The sequence below is a fragment of the Pan troglodytes genome, chromosome 4 (assembly GCF_028858775.2).
Source record: "Pan troglodytes isolate AG18354 chromosome 4, NHGRI_mPanTro3-v2.0_pri, whole genome shotgun sequence".
In the NCBI taxonomy this organism is placed as follows: domain Eukaryota; kingdom Metazoa; phylum Chordata; class Mammalia; order Primates; family Hominidae; genus Pan; species Pan troglodytes.
In genome coordinates this window covers 56,849,807-56,875,660 of record NC_072402.2, presented here as the reverse complement: position 1 = coordinate 56,875,660, position 25,854 = coordinate 56,849,807, and the positions used below count along the sequence as shown (strand labels likewise).

Here is a 25,854-nt window from a genome sequence, read left to right as displayed (position 1 = left end):
TAAGTCACTAAGTATGATAATTTGTTACAATAGTAGGGGGAACTGAAGCACAGACCATACTGCAGTGTCCGCCCTCAAAGAATTAATGGACCATTGGAGGTGTTAAGAATTCAATGAGGGAAGGTTCTAGCCAGTGACACTGAGTGCTGACCAGGGCTGGAATTGAAAAAGGCTTGTAGAAAAGACAAAATATCCTCCATGCTGGACGAGACAAGAGCATTGAGGTCATAGCATTTTTGCTTCCATGTGATCATTTATGCCCAAGAACAGATGAAGTAACACTTTGAGGGCATTTTCTTATACAGCTGGGGAATTTGCCAGAGAAACAAGCAGCTGGGCCCACAGAAAGTTGGAGGGGTGGAGGAACGAATGAGACCCAGGTTTAAAAGGATCAGAGATGATTATATTTTATATACCACCTATATACTGACTTCTAACACATGTATCTTCAGCTCATACACAGCCCTCTCCAAACTGCAGATCTAACTATGAACCCCAAATGTCTCCTTGGGTAGCTACTGAACAACCAACCCCAAACTCTCGATCTTCTCTTTCAGTCCTGCTCCTATCCCAATATTTTCCCTTTCAATAAATGGCACTGCTACTTTTTGAGTTCTTCAGGACAAAGACCTTGGAATCTTCCTTGGCTACTCATTTCCACTCACATTCCACATCCAACCTATCTGGAAATCTGGTTAGCTCCACCTGCAGTATATCTGCAGAATGTAATCATCTCTCACCACCTCTACTGCTATATGTCTGGTCTAAGTTATCTTTATCTGGCTCACTTAAATAGCATCGAACTGATTCCCTTGATTCCATCTTTTTCCAATCACAGTCTATTCTTTTTTTTGTTTTTTTTTTTTCGAGACGGAGTCTCATTCTGTCACCAAAGCTGGAGTGCAGTGGCGTGATCTCAGCTCACTGCAGCCTTACGGTTTCAAGCAATTCTCCTGCCTCAGCCTCCTGAGTAGCTGGGATTACAGGCGCCCGCCACCACGCCCAGCTAATTTTTTGTATGTTTAGTAGAGGCGGGGTTTCACTATGTTGATCAGGCTGGTCTCAAACTCCTGACCTTGTGATCCGCCCACCTCGGCCTCCTAAAGTGCTGGGATTACAGGCGTGAGCCACCACACCCAGCCTGCAATCTATTCTTAACATAGAATCCAGGATAATTCTTTCAAAGTTATTTCTCTGCTCAAAACTTTCTGTGATGTACAGTCTCACTCAGAGTAAAAACCAAAACCCTTCTAGGTATTTACCCAAGGGAAGTAAAACTTTTATTCACACCAAGTGTGTACAAAAGTGTTTGCAGCAGCATTAAACAAAATAGTTAAAATGTAGAAACAGTCTGAATGTTTATTAACTGAACATGAATGGATAAATAAAATGTGATATATCCAAACACCAGACTATTATTTGGCAATATGAAGGAATGAAGTATTGATACATATTATGACATGGATGAATCTTGAAGATATTATGCTAAGTGAAAAAAACCAGCCACAAAATATCATGTTTGATTTCATTTATATGAAATTCCCAGAATAGGCAAATCTCTAGAGACAGAAAGTAGATTAATGGCTGCGAGGGACTAGGGGAAGAGGAAGTAGAGAGCAACTACTAATGGGTGTGAGGTTTCTTTTGAAGTGATGATAATGTTCTGGAATTAGATAATAATGACGGTTGCACAGCGTTTTGAATATACTAAAAACAACTGAATTATACCTCGAGGAAGGTATATATCTGGACCTAGTTGGGCTTCCATCAGAAAGGTAGAAGGATGTTGAGAAGATGAACAAAAACTTCTGCTTCATTCTTGTAGGCATTTGAGTTTGTAACTGTGTCTAAATCTTCTCTGCTTGGAAAAGTTCTGACATAGAGTTGAGCATAGGTTAAGACATAAACAACCTTGCCAGTATATTGAACATTTCCTAATTAAGCTTTCAGGAAATAAATGGCCAAAGCATAAGGTTAGTAAATAAAATGGTGGTTCCTGTGTAGGTAGTCAAGTGAATGAAAGGATAGAGTAATTTTTTTTTAGTTTATGCATATCAGTTTAGCCAAATACTAACAAGCATGGACTGCTGGGGTTCCAAGGGAGCCCCATGTCTCCTTGAATATTGATGCGGTTACTAGGACCCTTATTCCAAATGGCATTATAAGCCAAGCTTAAAACATAAAATAGAAACGCACATTGGACGGGTGAGTTATAGTCATCATTTACTGATTCATTCATTTTTTTACCCTTATTCAACAAGTAGTTTTTGAGTCCTGTCCAGCCCTGTGGATAGAAAGAGATTGAGTGTCATTACTCAGCCATTATGGAGCTTAGAATCTGGTGGAGAAGACAGACATTAATCAAATTATTGTACAAATAAAAGTAAAACAATTGGGAAACATAAAAAAGAACACACAGGTGAACAGGGCTTACCTGTGGAATTGATAACTGAGCTGATATCTGGAGAAAAGAAAGAGGTATATAATTGAAGGTTGAAGGTGATTTGTGGTAAAAGAGATGGGTGGGGTTGGCTCACAGTTTAAGGAGGAAGAAAAGGTGTTTGGCAGGAAGAAACACGATGCACCACTGGAAGCGATAGAAGGCTGGTGTGCTTGGAAGCCAGAAGAAGAAGGAGGGTGATCTGTAGGATAAATCTCCAGCCTCTTTGAGGGCCCTTAGGTCATGTTGAGGCATTTTGATCTGAATCCCAAAAGCAGTGGTAGGCTATTGGAATGTTTAGGCTGGACTGACATGGCCAGACTTGCATTTCTAATAGATGCCTCTTGCTAAATTGGGAAGATCAAATTAGATGGAAATTTCTAAGTCAGAACATGGAGGTAGAGATTAGGATGTCATTATTAAGTTGAACTATATGCAATTGTCTGTATTTTATTGTTATTACTCAAATTTCATATGGCTCAATATAATATATTAAATATAAAAAAACTAATTGGAGTAACAGCTATAGTTGAACTAATATTTACTTTTTACTATCTAGTTGAAAGGAACTTAGAGTTAATATCTAACATTCATTGAGTACTCAATGCTTATTACTTCAACAAATAATTCTGTGTGTATTGAGAGCCTATTAGGTGCCAGGTCCTGTTCCAGACACTGGAGATTAAGCAATGAACAAAATAGAAAAAAAAAAACAAACAAACAACAAAACAAAAACACCCTTTCCACATAGAGCTTTCATTCTAGTGAGGGGAAACAAATAATAAATAAATAAGAAAAAGTATATATTATGTCTGATAGTCAAGTGTTATGAAGAAAATTGAACAGGGTGATGGTTGTAATTTTTAACAAGATTGTTTGGAAGGGTTCACTGATAAGGTAACATTTGAGCAGGTAAGGAAGTGGATTATATAGTCAGGGGAAGGTCCTTTGAAGTCAGAAAAAGAAAACAATGCAAAACCTTGAGGCTAGAACATGTCTAGAGTGCTCTAGGAATAGCAAGACCAGTGTGGGAGAGCAAAGAGCTTGAAAGAGAAACAAGTGGATGTCATGGGCAGGTGTTGAGGTGAGGGTGGGGGATCTCCAATCCTGCAGGCCTCCAGGTCACTGTAAAGACTTTGCATTGTTCTTTCTTCCAATGGGAAGACTCAGGAGGCTGTGAAGAGAAGGAAGTACAATCCGACTTACATTTTAATAGTAACCTTCAACTGCTCTGTGGAGGAAAGACTATGGGGGAAGAGTGGTGGCAGGGAGATCATTTGGAGGCTTTGTAGAAATCCAGGGGGAAATAGTATGATACATTGGACCAGGGATAGATCTGTGAGGGGTCATGATAGCTGGTAGGATGTTCGATCTATCCTGAAGGCAGAAGCATCAAGATTTCCTGACAGATTGGTTGTGGGGTACGTGACAAAAAAGGATTCTAAGGTTAACTCCTGGACTTTTAAGGTGGAAGATTATAAGTTTGTTGTTTCCATTTACTATGAGGTGGGAGATGGGATGAGAAACAAGCTTGAAGTGAAGGATTAGGAGTTTGAGTTTGGACATAGTAAGTTTGAAATGTATATTAGACATGCAGAGACGCTGAGTAAGCAGTTGGATATATAAATCTGAAATTCAGAGGAGAGGATTATCCTGGAGATATTGAAGCCATGACCACCCAGAGAGTGTATATAAACAAAGTGAAGATGTCTGAAGACATTGGAACACCTGGGAAGATTTGGAAGAGGAGACTTCCAAACACGGAAATGTAGAAAGCTCTTTATTTTAATGAACTAATAAAAAGCAAAGACCAGTTCAACTATAGCTGTTAGTTCAATTAGAGTTTTCTATATTTAATATTTAGGTTGGACCACATGAAATTTAGACAATAACAGTCAAATATAGACAACTTCATATTGTCAAACTTGATAACATATTCATATAGGAGACTGAAAGGGTGTGGTTTGTAAGGTAGGAGGCAAATCAAGAGTTGGGGTGTTTTAGAAGTGAAGCAAGTGTTTTAAGGAAGAGAAAGTGCTGTGGGCTGATCAAATAAGATGAGGAATTAGAATTGACCACTGGATTTAAACATGTAGAAGTCACTGGTGGCCTCCATAAGAGAAACTTGAATGGAATGGTGTGAGTGTGAGCTTTATTGGCATGAGCACAGAAGAAAATGGGAACAGAGATGGTGACTAGAGACAACTCTTTCAAGGAGTTTTGCTGTGGAGGGAAGCAGGAAAATGGAGTGGTATTTGAAGGTAGTTGTAGGATCTAAAGTCAGTTTGTTTTTTATATGGGGAGAAATGTCGGCATATTTATGTCCTAATGGAATAATTCACTAGGAAAAGAAAAACTGATGATGAAGGAGAGGAAGAATTGAAGAACCATGTCCTTGAATAGGTGGAAAGAGTAGGTAATAATACACAAGTGGAGGTGGTAACTGAAAGAGAAGCATGAACAATTTATTCTAACTAGTGAAGAAGAAGTCAGAATTTATGGGTTAAGAGTCACACAGGTGGTTAGATACGATGATGGGAGCTTGTGAAAATTTTCTTCTGATGGTTTCTCAATAAAATAAGAAGCAAGATCTCATCTAAAAGTAACAATAGGGGAGGGGATATTGAAAGTCTGATACATTAGTAGGAGGTATGGAACATCCCTTAGAAAAGTGGGGGAATAAAGAGATAGAATAACAGTATTTGTGTGTAGCAATAAGGGCCATTTTGATGGCAGTGGCTGCTGCCATGCTGGCTGCAGCAGGGAGGCCCGGCTGGAGCTGCACACTCCATGGTGCCAGTAGGAGCCCCGACCCTTCTGAGTTGGGGCAGGAGCTCCCCGGGTGCCGCTACAGCTGTCCAAATCGCAGCTGCAGACCCAGGCCTGCTCTGTGGAACAAGCAGGAGCCACGCCCTCCTGGGTGGGGCTACAGCCGCGGAAACTGTGGCTGGGAATCTGAGCCGCCCTGTGCTCTTTCCGGGGGGCCAGGAAAAGGCAGTATCTGCCCTCCCCTCCGGGTAAGGATGTAGCTGCAGCTGCTGGACCCACATCTGCAGACCTGCGCCTCCTGTTCCACAGAGCTAGCAGGAGCCAGGGACAAGCAGGAGCCCTGCCCCTTCTAAGTTGGTGGGGCAGGAGCTCCCAGGTGCTGCTGCGGCCACCCTCTCAGGGAAGGACCCGGGCATCTCTACAGCCTGCACCCTCACAGATTCCAGAAAGGACACTCCCCCATCCCCCAGGCAGGCTCTGGGGTGTTTTCTCCCACTGCCTGGCCTCTCTACTTTCCTGGCACCTGTTCCGATTGTGGAGCAGGATCTGGGCCGAGCTCCCGGACCATGAATCGCAGCGGGAGGCAGACACCCGGGTGGAAGGGGGTGGGTCTCCAGTAAGGCCTCACCTTCAGTCCAGGGAGGACCTGAAGGCTGGGGGCTGGGCTGCCAGTCCTGCAGACTGGAGTGGGGAGCCTCTTCTCAGGTAAGAATCTTAACCTTCTCACCGGCCCATGGCTGCCCATGGACCAATGGACATGCACTTCCTCCCATCTGAGGTCTGTAAAAGCCCTAGGCTCAGCCAGAGGACAGCCAGAGGACGAAGGGGGCAGAAAGGCAACTGGACGACCAGACCACCTGCAGAGAGGAGCTACCCTCTCTGCTGAGAGCTGCAGAGATGGCTTGTCTGCATACCTCATTCTTCCTGGGCACAGGACAAGAACTCTTGCAAAGGTACCACTGGCCACAGAGGTTTCTGGGAAGAAAATTGATACCCCAAGGATCCTGTAACAGTTTCATAGTGAAGAATTTAAGTGACATCAAATAGCATGATTGGTTGTTTCTGCTAGCCAGGGCCACCTTCATGGAGGAGACATGGAGTAAGTAGAGTTGAGTCTTCTAGGACTGAGGTTTTTGTCAAATAAGAGCAAAGCAAGAGAAAAATAATGAAGTTGAAGTAGTATGTAAGAAAATGATTTACAATATTAGACCACAGAATAAAAGCTCAGTAGGGGAGAAGGAGTTGAGGCAGAATCAAAGAATTGTTGGAGTTGGGGTACAGGACGTACTAGCTGCAAAGGCAGTAGGGGGGTGGGCAGAAATAGGGTGCTTGACATTGAGATGGTAGTTATTATTAATGACAAGTCTGGGAATGACAGATGTAGTGAATGCCAAGTTTTCTGATAAATGCTTTACATGCATTATCTCATTTAATCCTCATTAATCCATGGAGATTTACTTTTCCAGTTTTTCACATGAGAAATAAAGGAAAGACAAGTTCCAGATCCTTTTGTATTGTTGACAGCTATCAATACTGTATCTTACCATAAAAAATTTCTCTTTTCACAAATTAAGTATCTCAAGTTCATAGGTTTTAAACAACCGTGATCATACAGCTCATTAGTGGCAAATTAAGGTCTAGAATACAGGTTTTATAGTTCTATGGTAAATTTTCATGACAATATTCATGTTTGCTATAATCCTTAGAGAATTAGCAATTTGAAACTTTCTGTGAAATGCCTTGAGAAATAATTTTTTTCTTGCAGCTTTTCCTCAATAATTTGATATATTAAATTCAAGGCCCAGATCAGTCTCTCAACTAAACCTTTCAATAGTGAAAAAGAGATTGTAGCAGATGGAAACACGATGTCCAGGTGATCTATTTGAGCATTTCCTTTTCATAAACTTATCTGGACTCAGTAGAAGCCAGCCTTAGAATAATCGATAGCACTGCTTAGACAACTTCTAAGTAGCTTAGCTTTTCCTTTATTGTTTCACCAAATATACAAACTGAATCTTAATTGGAAATGACAGACATTTATGATTAAATTACAACTTCACAGTTGTAATGCTCCTTTGAAATGAATTCATAATGAAGTTTTTTGGGGGGCTTGTCAGTTTTCTAGGGTTAAGTCTGTGCTAGAAGGTGAGGCAGAGCATCAATTTTTAGGTCAATAGTTCATGAGATTAGGCTTTATTGTAAGCACTGACATTTCTCATTTTTCCTTATTCTGATCCCTCATGGATCCCTCTCCCTCCCCAATTAATCATAACAGTAATACTCAAACGACCAATGAACAAGGTATGTCTGGCCTGTGTAAGTACGAACTTTATCGTTGTTCATTTTGATTGTTTATGAAAGCAAGCCTCTAAGGAACAGGAAAATATTGGAGACGATCAACTTGTTGTAATGCCTCAAAATGTAATATCTTAGCAGTCATACACTCATCTCCATTCACTGTTAACTTTCCCATGCTTTAACACCTTGAAGGGAGCACAAGAAAACTTTGTTACTTGTATTGGTTTCCTATTGCTGTTAACGAATTTCCACAAACCTAAAACAACACAAATTTATCTTACCGTTCTGAAGGTCAGAAGTCAAAAAAACACATTTCGGTGGGCTAAAATCAAGGTGTGGCAGGAGTGCATTGCTTCTGGAGGCTCCAGAGAATCTTACCTTGCTTCTTCCAGCTCCTAGGGACCACCTGCATTCCTTGGCTCATGCCCCTCTCCCAGCAATGCTATTGCTCTGACCTCTGCTTCTGTCCCCACATCTCCTTCTCGGATTCTGAACCTCCTGTCTTCTTTTTTTTTCTTATAAGTATCCTTGAGATTATTTAGGGCCAACCTGGATAATTCAGGTTAATATCCTCATCTCAATATCCTTATCTTAGTTACATCAGCAAAGTCCCTTTTGCCACTTAAGGTAACATATTCACAGGTTCCAGAGACTTGAACGTTTATATATTTTAGGGCTACTGGTTAGCCTGCCACATTGTCAACAACTCTGAGAATGTTTTCTCCTCTGTCATGGTTTTTCTGGTGCACAACCCACACAATCTTTGTGTGCTGAGTCACTTTGTCCTGTCAGGTGGTCCTCTTAGATGGGGCCATTTCAAGTTGTATCTGGCCCAACCATCTGTGTGACATCCAGTTAATCCATGATAAAGCTTGATGTCTTTCCTTGCCAAAATCTGGCTATGTAATCTCTTCCACCCACCACTCATCATTGGCATCTCCCTCTGTCTTTGGCCATCATAGGCAATTCCAGAAAGCCTTTAGTTCATCAGACAAGGTGTAGGGTGTGTGTGTCAGTTTCATTTTCTGGTAGACACTCCTACTCTTTATGAATGGTTCCATCATAGGCATTCCAGAAAGCCTTTAGTTCATCAGACAAGGTGTAGGGTGTCTGTGTCAGTTTCGTTTTCTGGTAGATACTCCTACTCTTTATGAATGGTTGTTTTAGAGACTCCTCCACTGGGTTTGAGGTGGGGAAAAGAAACAATGTGTACTCCGGCAACTCTTTTTCTGAGAAATCCTCATGCATTCTATAAACCTCTTTGTCTTAGTCTGTTTGGGCTGCTATAACAAAATACCATAAATTGGATGGCTTAGAAATAATAGACCTTTACTGCTTACAGTTCTAAAAGCTGAGAAATCCAAGATCAAGATGCTGGCAGATTTAGTACTGGCGAGGGCTCCCTCTCTGGTTGATAGATGGTGTCTTTTCCCTGTGCTCACATAATGGAATAGATGAAGAGTCTCTCTCAAGCCTCTTCTGTAAAGACACTAATCCCATTCATGAAGTCTCCACCTTCATGACCTAATCACCTCCCAGAAGCCTCACCTCTTTTTTTTTTTTTTTTTTTTTTGAGACGGAGTTTTGCTGTTGTTGCCCAGGTTGGAGTGCAGTGGTGCAATCTCAGCTTACCGTAACCTCCGCCTCCCAGGTTCAAGTGATTCTCCTGCCTCAGTCTCCCAAGCAGCTGGGATTACAGGCATGTGCCACCATGCCCGGCTAATTTAGTATTTTCAGTAGAGACGAGATTTCTCCATGTTGGTCAGGCTGGTCTCGAACTCCCGACCTCAGGTGATCCACCCGCCTTGCTTCCCAAAGTGCTGGGATTACAGGCGTGAGCCACTGTGCCTGGCAACCTCACCTCTTAATACTACCACATTGGGAATTAGGTTTCAACATATGAATTATGAGGGGACACAAACATTCAGACCATAACACTCTTTAAGTTGTTATATATATATATATATATATATATATATATATGTCTTCCAGATGGATGATGTACTAAGGCTAAGAGAACCTTGTTAGCAAATCCTGCAGTGGTGTCTGACCCCTGTCTGTAGAATGGGGAGTTACCTGTTGTCTAATTGGCTCTGGGTCTTAGCTGATATGCTCTATTATAGAAGTAAGGAAGGGATTCCAGCACAGCTGCTAGGGCAGGAGGTGTGGAAAGAGGAACATAGTTGAAATTCTAGGGACTTTTACATATTAGAGGACACATTAAGCAGTGCTCATCTCTACCTTGAAAGTCCCTCCAGCCAATTCCTCTGTTGAGTAGTTTCAGATGGGATGACTGGTTCTATGTGTAAGTGAATCATGTGTACCCAGCATACTCTTGTTTAACAGTTTGATGGAATAGCTTTTAGGGTTAAATCTGCTTTTGTGATGTCTGCTGGAATAGTGGTCTTCAAGTCTCTTTCCCTAGCATGACCTGATTCCCAAAATAATTTTATAAAACCATATGGGTTGCACATTTTTAAGTTGAAAAATGATACTTTTAAGATTTTAAGATGAACTATCTGCAAATGTCATAATTCTAGCAAATTGTAAATATTGACATTTTATTTTAAAAATGTAACTTCTAAATGTATCCAATAGACTCCAAATGCCATAGAGATTTGATATCCATCATCATTAACTTAAAAACCTTAGAAAGTTCTTCTTTAACAGAATTTTTACATAATTCCTTTTTTCCCTTTGAGCTTACATTTTCATTTTCTTCCCCTACAAAATTTAGTTTTATGTAATACATTTTATGTTTGACAATATTATATTGACAACACTATTGTACTTCTCTGCAACATATATAATACATATATATAAAGAGTAAGTTTTTAATTTTTTTTAAAAAGGGAGGCTCTAAGCATTTTTAAAAGGATCATTTGAAATGAGCTATTATAATTATTATGACAATATAATTGGTCAAAATTATAATTGTTATAAACATGTATAATTATCAAACATAAAAAGATTTTATCTTTTAATGAGATCGGCTTTTTTTCCCCAATTAGTTCATGTACTTATTGGCTTCAGAATCTGTTTTATTCTTTTTTAGTAGGTACAGATTTTGATGAACTTTGTTAATATATATCTAAGTAGATGTGGATATAATAAAATTATATTATAGTAATATTCAATTTATTCATTCCTATTTATCACCAAATTTTATTGCAATAATTTATCAGCCAACAACTCAATTGGGTCCTTTTTCAATTTTGTTGAAAGCAAATAATTAAGAATTATTTAAATTGCAAAAGGTTTTTTACCCAGTCATTCTTTGTTCACTTTTTCAACTTGAACACCAACAATTTAAATTTTTCCTGGAGGTTTTTATACCTGGAGTAATTTTAGAGGGGTGAGAGATTTTTTTTAAACTTTATGTTAGTGTATAAATACAGAAAAGTGTATGTTTCATAATGTGCAACTTGATGAATTTTTACCACTTAATGCATCACTGTAACAAATTCTCAGATCAACAAGAAACAAAACATTATTAGCACTCCCTGAGCTCTTTACTTGTTCTTTTCTAATCACTATTCACTGACTCCCCCAACCATATTTGCCTTTTTTTTTTTCTTTTGGTAATTGATATAAGGGGAATCATTCATTATGCTCGCCTTTCCTGAACATTATTGAAATTGAGATTCATCTTGTATTTTGCATATATCTGCAGATTATTCACCCTTATTACTGCATAGCACAATTTCTTTATTCATTCTGTTATTGATGGGCACATTTATAGTTTGGGGCCATTAGAAATATTAGTATTATGAATATTCTAGTATTTGTTTTATTTTCATCTATGTATACTTTTCTGTTGAGTATATATACATTGTAGTAGAATTGCTGGGTCATGGGGTCATGGAATATGCATTTTAGCACAGCTTTAGTACTTACTGCCAGATAGTTTTTCAAAAGAGTTGCACCAATGTATATACTCAGCAGCAATGAATAAGGTTTCTGGTTGCTTCATATTCTTGTCTACACTTAGTATTATTTGTTCTTTTTATTAGCCTTTCTAGTGGATATATAATGGTATCACATTGTGATTTTAATTTGCATCACTTTGAGCAATGAAGTAGATCATTATTTTATATGTCACTTGGCCATTTAGGTCTCCTTTTTTTGTGAAATGTCTAATCTTTTTTTTTTGCCAATTTTTTTGTTGTTACAATTGCTTTACTGATTTGTTGAAGTTTTGTTTTCATAATGTATTCTGTGTATAATACTTTTTCGATATAAGTATTGGAAAATATTATATTTCATTCTATGGGTTGCCTTTTCATGCTATTAGTGATAACCTTTTGTAAACAGAATACTTAATATAGTCCAATTTATCTTTTTTTCTTTTATAGTATAAGCTTTTTTGAATCTTATATAAGAAATCTTTGCCTATCTCAAGGTCAAGAAAAAGCTCTCCTATACAGCTTTATTAACTCCAAGAGATTTATTATTTTACCTTTTATATTCAAATCTATAATTCATAAAGAATTAATGTTTGTGTATGCTGTGAGGTCAAGACCAAAACATATTTTTCCCCAGTATGGATATCCAATCGATCGAGTACCACTTATTATGCCCTTTCTTCAAGTTGGAGAGTAGCTATTATAAATGGGGTGATGAAAGGAAATCTGAACTTCCATAACAGGCTCATTCTTAGACACCACAATTTTAGAAAAAGTAAACATGAGAGTTGAAAAACAGAGAATCTACTACTCTAAAAATATCTCTTTCTTCATATCTTTTGGGAAATCTTGAAGGACTCTTGGGCATTTCAGTTTGAACACTACTGTTCTAAGAAGTAAGTCAGGATAGAGGAAGATAAGCATTCTTAAAAGGGAGGATAGAGTCCATATGGCAACTCGTAGGCACTGTACATGCAAGAGGACGTTGGGGCCCAAAGGCAGACAAAGAGCTAATGATATTGTGGAGTAAATTGGGCAAACTTTCTTGACTAAATGAAGTGAGATCTCTTTTCTCCCTAAGCTATTTGGCAGTTTGAATTTATTTTTCTGTTGACTGCACAGAACTTTTCAGCAGTGACTACTAAAACCACACTATGCTGTAGCTTCATTTTGGATCATCATTTTTTCTTGCCAAAGGTCATTCAGCTAAAGATTTTAAATAGATCTCGATGGAATTTTATATGACGGAAATTACTGAGCAATCGCATTTTACCAGTTACTCTCTTTTTACATATGAAAATTCTAAAGCAGTGAAATATTAAAATAGATTGTCCTAGGTCATGTCCTGAGTTTTATGCTTAGTTTCTTAGAAACCAAAATTCCCTATTTCCAACCTAGTGCTTTATCCCTCTCTGAAAGTTATGCCTTTGCAAAGAATTAAAAATTCCAGTCAAAGGAACCCCCAATCGTCAGATGTTTTTGTTCTGTACATGGAGAATCAGCCTAAGGCTGTCTCTGTGGGCATGTGTGCTTCTGTGGATTCCCCAAGGGCCATGGGAATGGCTGTGGACACAGAGCAGGAAAAGTGTCTGTGATCAGGACATGATAGAGATGACACTGTACTTCCTTTAGCTGCCCTCGGAGGCATCTTGTGCCTCATAGCAGAAGGTAGAAGTGGGGAGATTTTTGTCTAATAGGACGGTTTCAGGCACTGTCAGAGCTGTGGGTGGTTTACGTACCATTTCCTCAAGCTGTACTTGGGGGAGAAGCTGGGGAGAACTTGTGCATTTAACTGCTTGGGTTGGCCCGGCAGTGTTTCTTGCTTTTTCAACCCTCAGAGTTCTGAAGCAATCGGGAAATGTTACAGGAAGGAGAAAGAGGTTTTCAGGGACAGAAGGATAGTGACTAGCAGGGCAATGTTGGAAATGGAAAACAAACAAACAAACAAATTTTTTAAAATAAGCCTTTTACTTGGGAATATTTTAGATTTGCAGAATTATTCAGAAGATGCTACAGAGAGTTTTTGTATACCCTACACCCAGTCTTCCCTGTTAATAGCATCTTACATTAGTATGGCACAATTATTGCAATTAATGAATAAGCATTGATATATTATTATTAACTGAAGTCCATACTTTATTCACATTTATGAAGTTTTTCCACAGTGTCCTTTTTCTGTTCCAGAATCCCATCCAGGAGATAATATTTTATTTAGGAAGGATGTCTCCTTAAGTCCTACTTGTTGTGACAATTTCTCAGACTTCCCTTGTTTTTGATGACCTTGATAGCTTTCAGGATCAGGTATTTTGTAGAATGTCCCTCGAGCGGGATTTGTCTGATGTTTTCTCATGACTGAGTTGGGGTTAGATGTTTTTGAAAGAAAGGGTACAGAGACAAGGTGGCATTCTCATCACATATCAAGGGTACATACTGTCAATGTGACTTACCACTGTTGATGTTAACCTTGATCGCCTGGGTTAGATAGTGTTTGTCAGCCTTCTCCACTGCTTCCTGCAGGGCCAGATTAAATTTTGGAAGCTCTAAAGCATTGAAAAGGTTGTAAGACACATTTCCTCAAATTAATTTAAAAATATATATTACAAAATTTTAAATTGTTCTGATTTTTCCAATGATGACTACATTTTTTGTTGTGATTTTTAAGCTATAAAATTGTTTCCTAAAAAAATTGTATTATTAAAAAAACATATCATGGTGCTTCTGTTTTGTTGATGCTCTATCTGTCCCCACGGTAATCCAACAAAGGCCCTCTGGGAGCAGTTTCCTACTCTTCATCCCATTCGAGAGATATCCTCATGTTCTCTCTCATCCCTTTTCCTTTTGGAAAAGAACCTGGTAGGTGCTTTTTCTTCCCACAATAACTACAAATGCAAGGACTCCTTGCATTTAAATGAAATTAATATAATTCTGTCTATGAATATTTATTAGGAACAATAGTTCCTAATATATTAAAACAAAAGAAGATCTCTGCTAGAAACAGGAAGAGTAGCTACAAAGGTTAGTAATAAACCTTTGTTCTTAGGGATCTTCTGATCTATAGAAAACCCTACCTAAACCTAAACCATATGCATGAATCACTGGTTTCTAAGACTTGCCACATGGCAGATGAGGTATGTTTTGCAGTCATCAGCTTCCTGGGAAATCTCCAAATCATATTCTTATCTTCTAAGTTTGGCCTTGTTCAGAAGGAACCTGGATGTTAATTAACACTAGCCACTTACTTTCTTTTTTTTTTTTTTTTTTTTTTTTTGAGATGGAGTTTTGCTCTTGTTGCCCAGGCTGGAGTGCAGTGGCGCGATCTCGGCTCACCGCCACCTCCGCCTCCTGGGTTCAAGCAATTCTCCTGCCTCAGCCTACTGAGTAGCTGGTATTACAGGCATGCGCCACCACATCTGGCTAATGTTGTATTTTTAGTAGATTTGGGGTTTCTCCATGTTGGCCCAGGCTGGTCTCGAACTCCCGACCTCAGGTGATCCGCCTGCTTTGGCCTCCCAAAGTGCTGGGATTACAGGAATGAGCCACTGTGCCTGGCCAACACCAGTCACTTTCTTAGCATCCACCTGGAGTAGGAACTATGCTTGACCATACAAAACCCAGAGTAAGTGACTAAAGTCACACAGCTGGTGGTAGTGGAGCCATGACTAGAGTCCTAAGCAGCCGGCCTCAACATTTAGCTGTAACTCACAAGATGGTTTACAGTTTTCTCGTGTCAGGTTTACACAAAATCCTGGTGCATTATGAACTACACAGGTAAAAGGATAAAAGGATTCGTTTCTCTCCTCTAAAGTACTCTTTTTCATCTTGGTGAGGATTTACTCCTAAATAGTAGTTAAAAAGTAGAAGAGGGTTTAATGCTCATGTTCCAATATTATTCTCAAACAAGGCAGCATCACATGCTGAGATTAGCTGTTTATCAAGGATTTAGTATTACTTTAATGTATGCATTCATTGAATAAACTCTTCAGAATAATGTGTTAGAAAAGTTAAGTCTTCTCCATTAACAAATTAGTTTTTATAAGAGGAGGATGGTGTAAAGTATACTAATAAAAAGTATCCTCATATTGGGTAGATTACTTCAATATTTAGGACCATTAGAAAGGTAATTTTCAGTAATTTTCCTACTTTAGCCCATGCATAGCATTATTCATGGCAGAAGAGGAAATAATCTCCTATTAAATGGGACTTTAAAAATATTATCCTTTAATCATACCAGCTAATTAGCACTAATGTATAAAACACCAAACAGAAAAAAGTGATTAATATCATTGATATATTATAGACAGATATTTTATTTAAAATATCCAACATTTGGTAGGGAAGGGAGATAAAGCACATAAGAATAATTTATTTAAAATTAAAAGTTTGAAGTTTACAATATTAAAATGTGGTAGTATATTAGTGAGTTGTGTATCATTAAAAAAAGTAAATGGCTTTTATAAATGCCACAGTCTTTATTAGCAACCTGATTATTATTTTTCTGGTCTAAAACCAGAGATTTTTCTCCAACTGCTAATTTAAGAAAAGTAGTTAATTATTTTTCTATTTTTCACCCTCTCTCTCTTTTTTTTTTTTTAAATGTAGCATAAATAGCTAGTTGCTTCTCAAATACCCAAACAACCATTCCATATCCCTTTCTTAATAATAGAACCTTGATTTTCTGGAATAATTACACAGAGTCATTTCATGATTTGAGGTAAGTTTAAGCTAGTCATAAAACTTCATTCTCCTTTGCCAATGACTATATTTTTCAGCTTTCTTTGCAGCATTTGAGGTTCTATAACTACGTTATGGACAATAAAGGAAAGATCCTGCTAAGAAGCTTCTGAAAAAAAATTGCTTTCCAGATAAAATGGCAACTGTACCACTGCTATTCTGTCATTTTTCTTTTCCTTCCTTTGAATTTAGGTGTGAAGCCTTGTGTTATGGAAGCCATCTTGTGACCACAAAACCACAAGCCACATGAAACAGATAAAAGTAGCCCCTTTTTTATTATCAACATTAAATTTATCATGGACTGCCTGTCTTCAGACTTTTTATTACAATATTTTATTCAGTTTTAAAGTATATATTTATTTTGGCACTTTAACAGCTCCAAAATTAGGCTTGGAGACTATAGCAGAGGACTCTTTAAATCCTTAAGAACTGAGAAAGGAGGCAGAGGAGATGGTAAATTAGGTGGGTTTTAGCAGCATTGTTAAAGGGGATAGCTACCTATTTTCAAAGTTGGCTTCGGAATTTAGCTCCAGTGGTGCTTACTTCTTCAAAGGACTATTTTCAGAAATGTTGCATCATTTATGCTCTTGATGACACAGAAACCAACATTGAATGGAAAAACTCATTGGCAATTTTGAGTTGACTATGAATCAGAAGAGTTGAACTCTGAATCTGAAAGAGTTTAGAGACATTAACCAGTTTATTTCTCATTTTAAAGTATGCAGATAGGTGATATGATACAGATCCAGGTGTAATACATCAATATATAATAAAAATTCTAAGTAGTATAGAAGCATGTGTAATAGTTACTTGGCAGCATGTTTCTTTAGAAACATACAATAATGATTACTCTTATAGCTGATGGTACTTCAGTTTTGACAAACTGTAGTGTGTAAGAGAAAGAATCTCCTACTTGGTTAAGCCATTCCTAGTTGGGTATTTTCTTACTTGGAACTGAAATAATTTCCACTGTACACAAGAACACTCCAAATTCTTGTTCCATAAGCTGTACTTGAAAATATGTTTTTCATCCTACTGTATTATTCTTAAGACTCCATTTAGCATGGCCTTTTGGTGGTCTGAGTGTGTGAGGCTTCCTTTAAATACCTGGATTGGATTGAACTGATTATTAACTTACTATAAAAATCTTACACACACACTAATATTTTTAGATAGCTACTGCTTCTTCAGCTTACATTCCAGGAATTATTTACAAATTTCAGAGTTCTTGAAGTCAGCTCTGTGATGGTTAATTTTATGTGTCAGTGTAACTGGGTAAGGGATCCCCAAATAGTTGGTAAAACTTTAGGGTGTGTCTGTGAGAGTGTTTCTGGAGATTAGCATTTGAATCAGTAGACTCAGTAAACAAGATTGCCCTCACCAATATGAGTGGTCATCCTCCAATCCATTGAGGGCCCAAAGAGAATGAAAGGCAGAGGAAGAGTGAATTTGCTCTCTCTCTTCTGGAGCTGGGACATCCATCTACTCCCGTCCTCAGACATCAGCATTCCTAATTTTGGGGCCTTCAGAATTGGATCCGTACTTACACTATTACCCCCACCCTACAGTTCTTTGGCCTTTGGACACACACTGGGACTTACACCATTTACGTCCCTAGTTCTCAGACCTTCGGGCTTGGCTTTCCTTGGCCTCCAGCTAGCACATGGGAGATTATGAGACTTCTCAGCCTCCATAATTACTTGAGCCAATCCCTCTTAACAAATCTCTTTATACTTATCTACATATAGTCATGCATTGCTTAATGATGGGGATGCACTCTGAGAAATGCATCATTAGGGCATTTTGTTATTGTGTGAACATCATAGAGTGTACTTACACAAAACAAAATAGTGTAGCCTACCACATATTTAAGCTATATAGTATAGCCTGAATATTGTAGGTAATTGTGATAGAATGATAAGTATTTGTGCATCAAAACACATGGAAACATAGAAAAGGTACTGTAAAGTATAGTATAAAATATAAAACACAGTACACCTATACAGAGCACTTACCGTGAATAAAGCTTGTGGACTAAAAGTTGCCCTGGATGAGTCAGTGAATAAGTGGTGGTGAATGTGAAGGCCTAGCACACTACCATATACTTTTATATGACTGGTAGTGCAGTAGGGTTGTTTACACCAACATCACCATAAAGATATGAGTAATGCGTTGAGCTATGACATTATGACAGCTATGATGTCACTAGGCAATAGGAAATTTCTCAGCTCCATTATAATCTATGGGGCCACTGTTGTATATGCGGTCCGACATTGACCAAAATGTGGTTATGACTATACAGCCTATGGGTTCTATTTCTCTGGAGAACTCTGACTAGTACAAGCTCCCAACTGGATTATATGATTTAAAGTGAATCAGTTCTGTCAGAATGAGTGCTAGATATTCCTACTAGACATGTACTTCTCAGTTTGCTAAATAACATGCTTCTAGGAGAATATAGTAACTCTTCTTGCAAAAGCATTTCTTACAGAGCTTTGCAGGACTTTAATTTTTTTATTTTATGATTATTACTCTTTACTATTTGGTATTGACTTCTCTTTCTCTTAAAGATTTAAATCTAATGGTGTCTGTGCACCATTACATTCAGGGAAGATAAGAGACATATATTAAATCCCTGAAATATGCCATTCTTTTGTGTAGGCTTCTGTCATAACTGACTTACTCCATCATCAAAATAACATCTGAGGTAGATAATGGCCTGAGGTTATGCCCTGTGTTATATCTGAGGACACTAAGGCTGAGAGAGATTTAAAAAGTTTTCTAAACTGTTAAGCCATTTTGATTAAGATTAGCCACACTCAAAAGTGTAGACAACTTCCAAATCATCATGTTTTCTCCTGAGAATGAGGGACAATTCACAACAAATATTTGAATGTGTCCTACAGGCCACTCATTGTACTGGCACTGTCCCTGCCTTTAAAGTGCTAATAGTCTCACGAGAACTAGAATGATGCATGGTACTTTCAAGCCACATTGGCTAAGTAAAACCCAATGGTATAACCAGAACAACTGGTCTTAAGAAAAGGCTCTGGCAGCCTTTTAGCATAGAGGTTGGCTAACAGCACTGAGCACAGACCTTGAAGTCAAGATCTTCTGGCTTCACATCTCCAACAATTGACTTATTGCTTGACTTCATATAATCTGTTTCCTCATCAGCAAAATGTAATAATAATGGAAATAATTATGTACTTTACAAACAGTTGTGTGAAGTAAGTGAGATACTACTTACTAAGTGCTCATGTGGTTTCTGGCACTTAATAGGCCTCCAGCAAAGTTTTGGAGGAGCTAAGAATGAGACCCCAGGAATGGAATATCTCAAAGATAGGACTTGTGTGTGAGGGCCCTGGACTGGAAAGACACTAGGAGAGTGTTTTCCATGGGGATTCCTCTTCCATACCCTAAACATAGTGCTAAAATTTTCAGAAAGGACTTTCTTGGGAACACTATGAATAAAACAGAGTGTCCCCCCGCACCCCCCCCTTTTTTTTTTAAACTGCTGACAACTGCTAAAATGCTTACAGACTTAGCCTGGATTTTCAAAGAGGATTAGATATCACTAACAAGATTGTCCAGGTGCCTAAAAAGTTATGCGATGTTTTCTCTGATGAGGGAGTGCTTTGTTGTGAGCTTGCAGAACAGCTGTGATCTCTGTTTATAGGGCTCACCATTATTTGAGTGTCTGTGCTCTGCCTCATGGGCTACAAAGTAAGCCAAGTCATCCTGTTTGCTCATGGTAAAATATTACAAATTAAGTCAATAAATGCACTTCTCCCAGCTGAAAATCTGCACCCCTCTGGACATCACAGAGCTATCTGATACCTTGTCTTTCTGTACTCTAGTCTCTAGGTTCCTTGCAATCTGCAACTTGATTGAAAAATTCCCAGTTCTATATTCTTCTGTATGAAGAAGTAGTACTGCATCTGTAAGCCAGACCCTTGTTTCCTCCTGCTTACTTTATCTTTTCCCATATCGTTCTAAGAAGACATGTTTGCCTTCTCAGTCTGCAGAGAAAATTAGATAAGTATTATATGTTGCTTTTAATATCTATCCAGACAATTACATCAAAAACTTTTAAGTGCTTCTCTTCTGTTCCCTATTTGACTGCCTGCAGCATTTCTCAACTAAAAGCTCTCTTTCCAAACTTTGCTTTAATTGTTAATAGGCATCTGCTGAGAAGGCTTAACTTTGCTTTATGGCATGGTGTGGGAGATTTCGATGTGCCTCAGCTTGTTTGTGGCAGAACTTGGGGAATGGTGAGAAATTAGACAACAGTCTGTTGAGCCCTAAACATACATCAGTAAGAGATCACTGCAGAAATAATAGCTGACATTTGAAAAACATTTCATAATGTTATACTAACCAACCTTCCTGGGTTAAGAACTAGATTGAGCAGCACACAATCCCCATGAAAATGTTCTCAGTTTACTACTAGCTGAGAGCCCTGCTGCAGTTCTGTTATTAACTGCTCCACTATGGCAAAAGGATAGAGGAGAATGTTGAACAGGGCTTTTCTAATTAGTGTTTGTGGTGCTAGTCTGCTGGCTGACCTTGAAATTGGAATAAGGTAGGTCAGACATTAAAACTCAGAGAAAGAAATCAGAATTCTTTAACTCTCTTCTCTCTATACTATCTTTAACTCCACTTCTCGACTCGTCTACTCTACTTCTCTCATACTATCATAGACCTACAACTGGGCAACCCTTCATACTGTATGTTTATTTGTCTTATACTTTTACAAGGCTTAATAAAACTCCAGCTTACTAGCCAACCAACATGAGAGTTTTTCTGATTCTCCATAATGACTTCTAAATGTCAAATGAGTAAGATTCAGTTTATCCAGTTCCTTAGGCAAGATAACAAGCCCCCGATTTCTAATAATGAAGGAAGCTTGTTACTTTTTAACAACTGGCCTTGAAGACCTGGGTGGTTCCCAAAACCCCTTAATTTGACTGCAAAGATGAGTCACTGAAAACTCTGTCATCAACCATACTATGGGGACAGTGCTAACAGAGATCCTTGAAATTCCCAGATAATCCCCAAACTACCATTTGGCTACCAGCTTTAGCCTCTTAACTTAAATCTTCACTAGAACTGCTAAGAACATTACACTGATAAAAGCTTCAAAAGAGCTAGCATATTTCTGAGAAGTGTTAACTTGGGGATGTATCAAGAATTGGGCCATAGAAAGAAGTTATAGAAGCAAAAATTGAATATTCATTCTTGTATAACAAATGCATTGTAGAGTTTTGAGTATTTATTGCATCATTTGTCAGTAGAATAGTTTGATTTAAGCTATATAACAGTTTTATCATTTATTTGTAAGCCTTAACTAGGTAGAAATATCTTTTTATAGAATTTAAACAATATATTAGGAGCAGAAACTGACTTGCTGAGAAATTGCTGGGTCTTTCCAGAGGTCGTATGAATAGATTCTTAGACAAAACAGAAGTCTAATTCTAGAAAACTGTCTAGTTTTCAAATGTCTATTATAATCTATCTCTGAGTCTTAAGTGTTAAGGCCTACTGCTCTTCTCATTGTGTTAATGGGCTTTTGCTTGTGCGCCGCAGAGTCTAATTTTCTTTCCCATATAGATATAAATAAGGACAATGGTACAAAAGAGAAAATGGTGAGGGAGGCCTTGGAGCTGGAGTTGGGAGCCTTGTAGGATTCCCTGGGATCCTCAGAAAGCGCTCACTAATGTGGAAAACCAAAGTCAGGTAAATGGAAGAGGAAATGTTAAAGGAGAATTACTTTCTGGTATTTATGCTACTTTCATAGACATTTTTTATAGCCCCTGTGAAGGCAAGAAGGAAATCATTATGCACTTTGTATAGTGACCCAAGCCCTGGCATGGAAATTAAAATACTTGCTATTAACTCTAGCTCTGCCACTAAAGTGTGTGGCCTCAGGCATGCTATTTCTTTTCCTCCATCTCTTTATTTATAAAGTGAGTAGTGTAAACCATGGGTGAAACACTCATTTTCTGCCCTAACATTTGATGTTAGAAACCTTGTGATATAATGGAAATACCACACATTTAGGAATATAAGCAAATTTCTAGTTATATGTTGTGTAACACTGATTGAGTGAGCTCTTTTAGTTTCTTATCAGTAAAATAAATAGATTAACACATACTTTGCAGGGCAGCTGTGAAAATAAAAGATAAAATATAATAAATACCAGGAAATGTGCCCAGAATGTAGACAGCTTTACATTAAAAAACAATGTTTATTCAATGATGCCATGACCTGGTCCTAAATGGCCCTGCATTGCAGGTTGAGTTGTAAGTCTGACTTCTGTCTCCATGGATTAAGCAGCATGGAGTCTGTGTTACTACCTGAGAGTAAAAGCGATTCAAAGCTCTTGGCTCTGTCTATGAATGAATGCAAAGGCAATTCTCTCCCAGGACCTCTTGGAAATGCTATGGGAGATTAGAGCCCCATTGCACAATCATGCCTTAACTCAGCCTCTATGGCCCTGGGACCTCTCTAACCCCTCTCTAACCCCTCTCAGCTATGTTGAAAGCTCTGCTGGTGAAGGAAAATGTAGTGAAGCATGGCAAGCTACTTTACTCACACCAAGAAATGCAAAGCCCTGACAATGTAGAGGGGTTCCAGAATAAGTCTTTGAATCCTTTTTCTGATATTCTCAAATACTTGTGTTGAGAATTGGGCAGGATGCTGAGGGGTGGGGAGTAGGCAAAAGATGGCGAAAGACATCCACTTCAGCGAACCTCTAATGTTTCACATTCAGTTGGGAATCTAATGTTTCTGATTCAGTTGGGAATCTGTCAAAAAACGGGCTACATCTTGGGGGAAAAAATCCATCTTTTAAAAGTTTCCATCAACAACAAACTTCTCTCATTTACAAGAAAATGGATCATTTGACACCTTGGAGATTTTACCTGGAGGAAGATAATTTCTTGAAGCTTCTTGTGCCTGTGAGAGCCCAAAGCTATTTTGCAGCTGCAATATTGATAATGTATTCACATTCTCCCCAGAGCACTGGATTCTTTAACCTTAATATTAAGTCTGGAATGAGATTCTGTCCTCTAGAGGTCACCAATGCACCAGATTTGAAGGCCACGAAGGCTTCTAAAATGCTCAGGAAGAGCTAGGTGTCCTGTTCACATATGAATGAAAGAGAAAATAAGGCAAGTAAGTTATCCTAATGGTTATTTTCCAGCTAGTCTCTGAAGAAGTAGGAAATCTGGTTTTCAATAAGGCATTTTAAAATGGATTTATCTTGGTTTATCTTGGCTTTTCTCTGCACTGATTTAGCTGAAGGAAACTCTTATAGTGGTTAAATACTTCTTAACAGATAGTTTACTTTTGATAGTGAGAGAAGAAACTTTTCTAAATAGAAGAAAAACTGATGTAGAAATAGGCTATTATAGCCTCCATTAAATGAATGTTACTTTCACTGGTGCTCTGGCCAAGGCAGAAGGTCTCTCTGTGCCTCCTCAGCACACTGTCTTCAAAGGGCATGGGGACACGGAAGCAGGGAAACATGGCCCTTTAATTCACAGTTATATAATTTTTGAGTTGCTTTATGAGGAGAGACGCCATCTGAAGTACTTATATCTCTGCAGACAAATTAGAAACTGCACATAAAGGGATCACTTTGAGAGTCAAAATATGCCTTTCCCTTGGGAGAACAATCAGTCAAGAGCCAAGAAAGTGGTAGTCTCCGTTTGGGACTAATGGGACCTAAAGGAAAGTCTTAATCAGACTTTGCCTTTTTAGTTATCCTGATGCGTTAATCTTGTATGAAGCTAGTTGTCTCCCTTAAAGAGAACTAGCCAGGAGAACAGCACTCCATGTCGGCAGCCGGACTGAACGAGGGGAGTATACACTGCGCTGCCCAGGGTTTGGGAGGTGCGGTGTCCTAGCCTGGTGCCCATGGACTGCACTGTTCAAGGCGTGACCTGAGAGTCACCACCAGCAGTTCCCAGCATTGTTCCTGCTGCTCTGGTTGCTCTCCAAGGAGAGGAATTCCTACACCACGACTTTCCCAGGGTCCAGACACTTGCCAGCACCTGACCCATCAGGAAATCGCCTCTCCCCTCTTCCTTCCCCTATTCCTTCCTGAGCATTCCCCAGTCCAGGGTGTGGTCAGCCCTCAGAAGATCTGCTGGGATTGATTGACAAGAAAACAAAACCTTCCTCTAGATAAGAAAGATCACAGTGCTATAGGAAATCTATTTACTTCTGGGTGGCACTTGTCTACCCTCTCTCTCATTCTCTCTAACACTTTTAACTGCTGACTGTGTAGTTTCTTATCATTTCTTCAAGATATGTGGGGCAGTCAATCTTCAATCAATGAGCATTGTTTGGGTAACTCTTTTTATGGCCAATTCACAAGGAAGTAAAACATTTTGTCCTAGAGAGTTAGTGGTGGTCTTTCTCAGGGTTATTAGATATTTTCTTTAGCACTAAGAAAGAACAGAGGCAAATTTTTATTTCTGAGCTGTTTCCGTTAGCTGAGAGCCCCCTCTAAAAGCTGCTGGTACTACAGAGATGTGAGAGTTCAGCAAAGGATGGCACTCATCATCTATTCTGGAGAATCCTGTAACGTGGATAATATGCTAGGTGGGAGGCAAAGTGATGTGCAATGTGCTTAGCTAGGTTGAGAATCGTGTCCCTGACTTCTTGCCGATGTAGGGCTGACAGAAAGCTTTCTGGGGATTCAGTGGTTTGATCTTGGTTACCAGTTGTGTGACTGTAAGCAAGCCTCTCTTATGTCTTATTTCTCTTATTTGTAAAGTAAAAGGGTTGGACATCATTTTCTCTATGGTCCATTTTGAAGCCAGAACCCACTCTGAGAAATTAAGGCTGCTCAGTCAGGGCAGTTGCATCTTAGCAAGTGTGTTGGCCTCTTAAGACTGCCATAACAGTGTACCAAAACCCAAATGGCTTAAAACAACAGATAATTCATTTTCTTACAGTTCTAGAGGCTGGAAGTCTGAAATCAAGGTGCATAGAGGGCCAAGGTCTCTCTGATAGCTCTAGGGAGAATCCTTCCTGGCTTCTTCTGCCTCTTGGTGTTTGCCAGCAATCCTGGCATCCCCTGGCCTGCAGATGCCTCACTCCAGTCCTATTATCATCTTCTCCCTGTGTGTCTTCACACGATCTTCCCTCTGTGCATGTATGTCTCTGTGTCAAAATTTCCACTTTCTATAAAAACACAGTCACATTGGATAGGACCTGCCATAATGGCCTCATTTTAACATGATTTCTTCTGTAAAGACCCTATTTCCAAATAAGGTCACATCTTGAGGTACTGGGGAGTAAGACTTCAGTGTACCTTTTTGCAGGAATATAGTTCAAACCATAACAGTAAGCACATAACAAATCCCTCTGTGCTGGATATCTTCTCTTTGACCTCTGGGGGCATTGTCCATGTTATTTTGTGCCCTGGCCTCTATAGATTATACCAAGGGATTCCCTTGTCCTCCAGCTTTCAGCTGGGTTTAGCAATGACAGGCGATATGATGCAAGAGGAGAGTTGGATAGGGTGAGTGGTGGTATTTAGTCCCCTGCGGGGTTCTCTCTCTGTAATAGGAGATTTTACTACAGGCTGGCTCTTCCTTTAAAGAGACTTTATCCACACAGATTTCTTTGCCTCTGGGACCCTTAGGGCTGCGTCAAACCTTTAGGCTAAAGGTCAACAATTATTTCCCTCCTCTG

General features: G+C 38.9%; 1 long non-coding RNA gene across 2 annotated transcripts in view; it reads left to right on the top strand.

Annotated features, from left to right (window-relative positions):
• The window catches only part of LOC129143966 (uncharacterized), a 228,938-nt gene that overhangs the window by 105,771 nt on the left and 97,313 nt on the right, over positions 1 to 25,854 (top strand). The gene's annotated exons all lie outside the window — the stretch shown is intronic.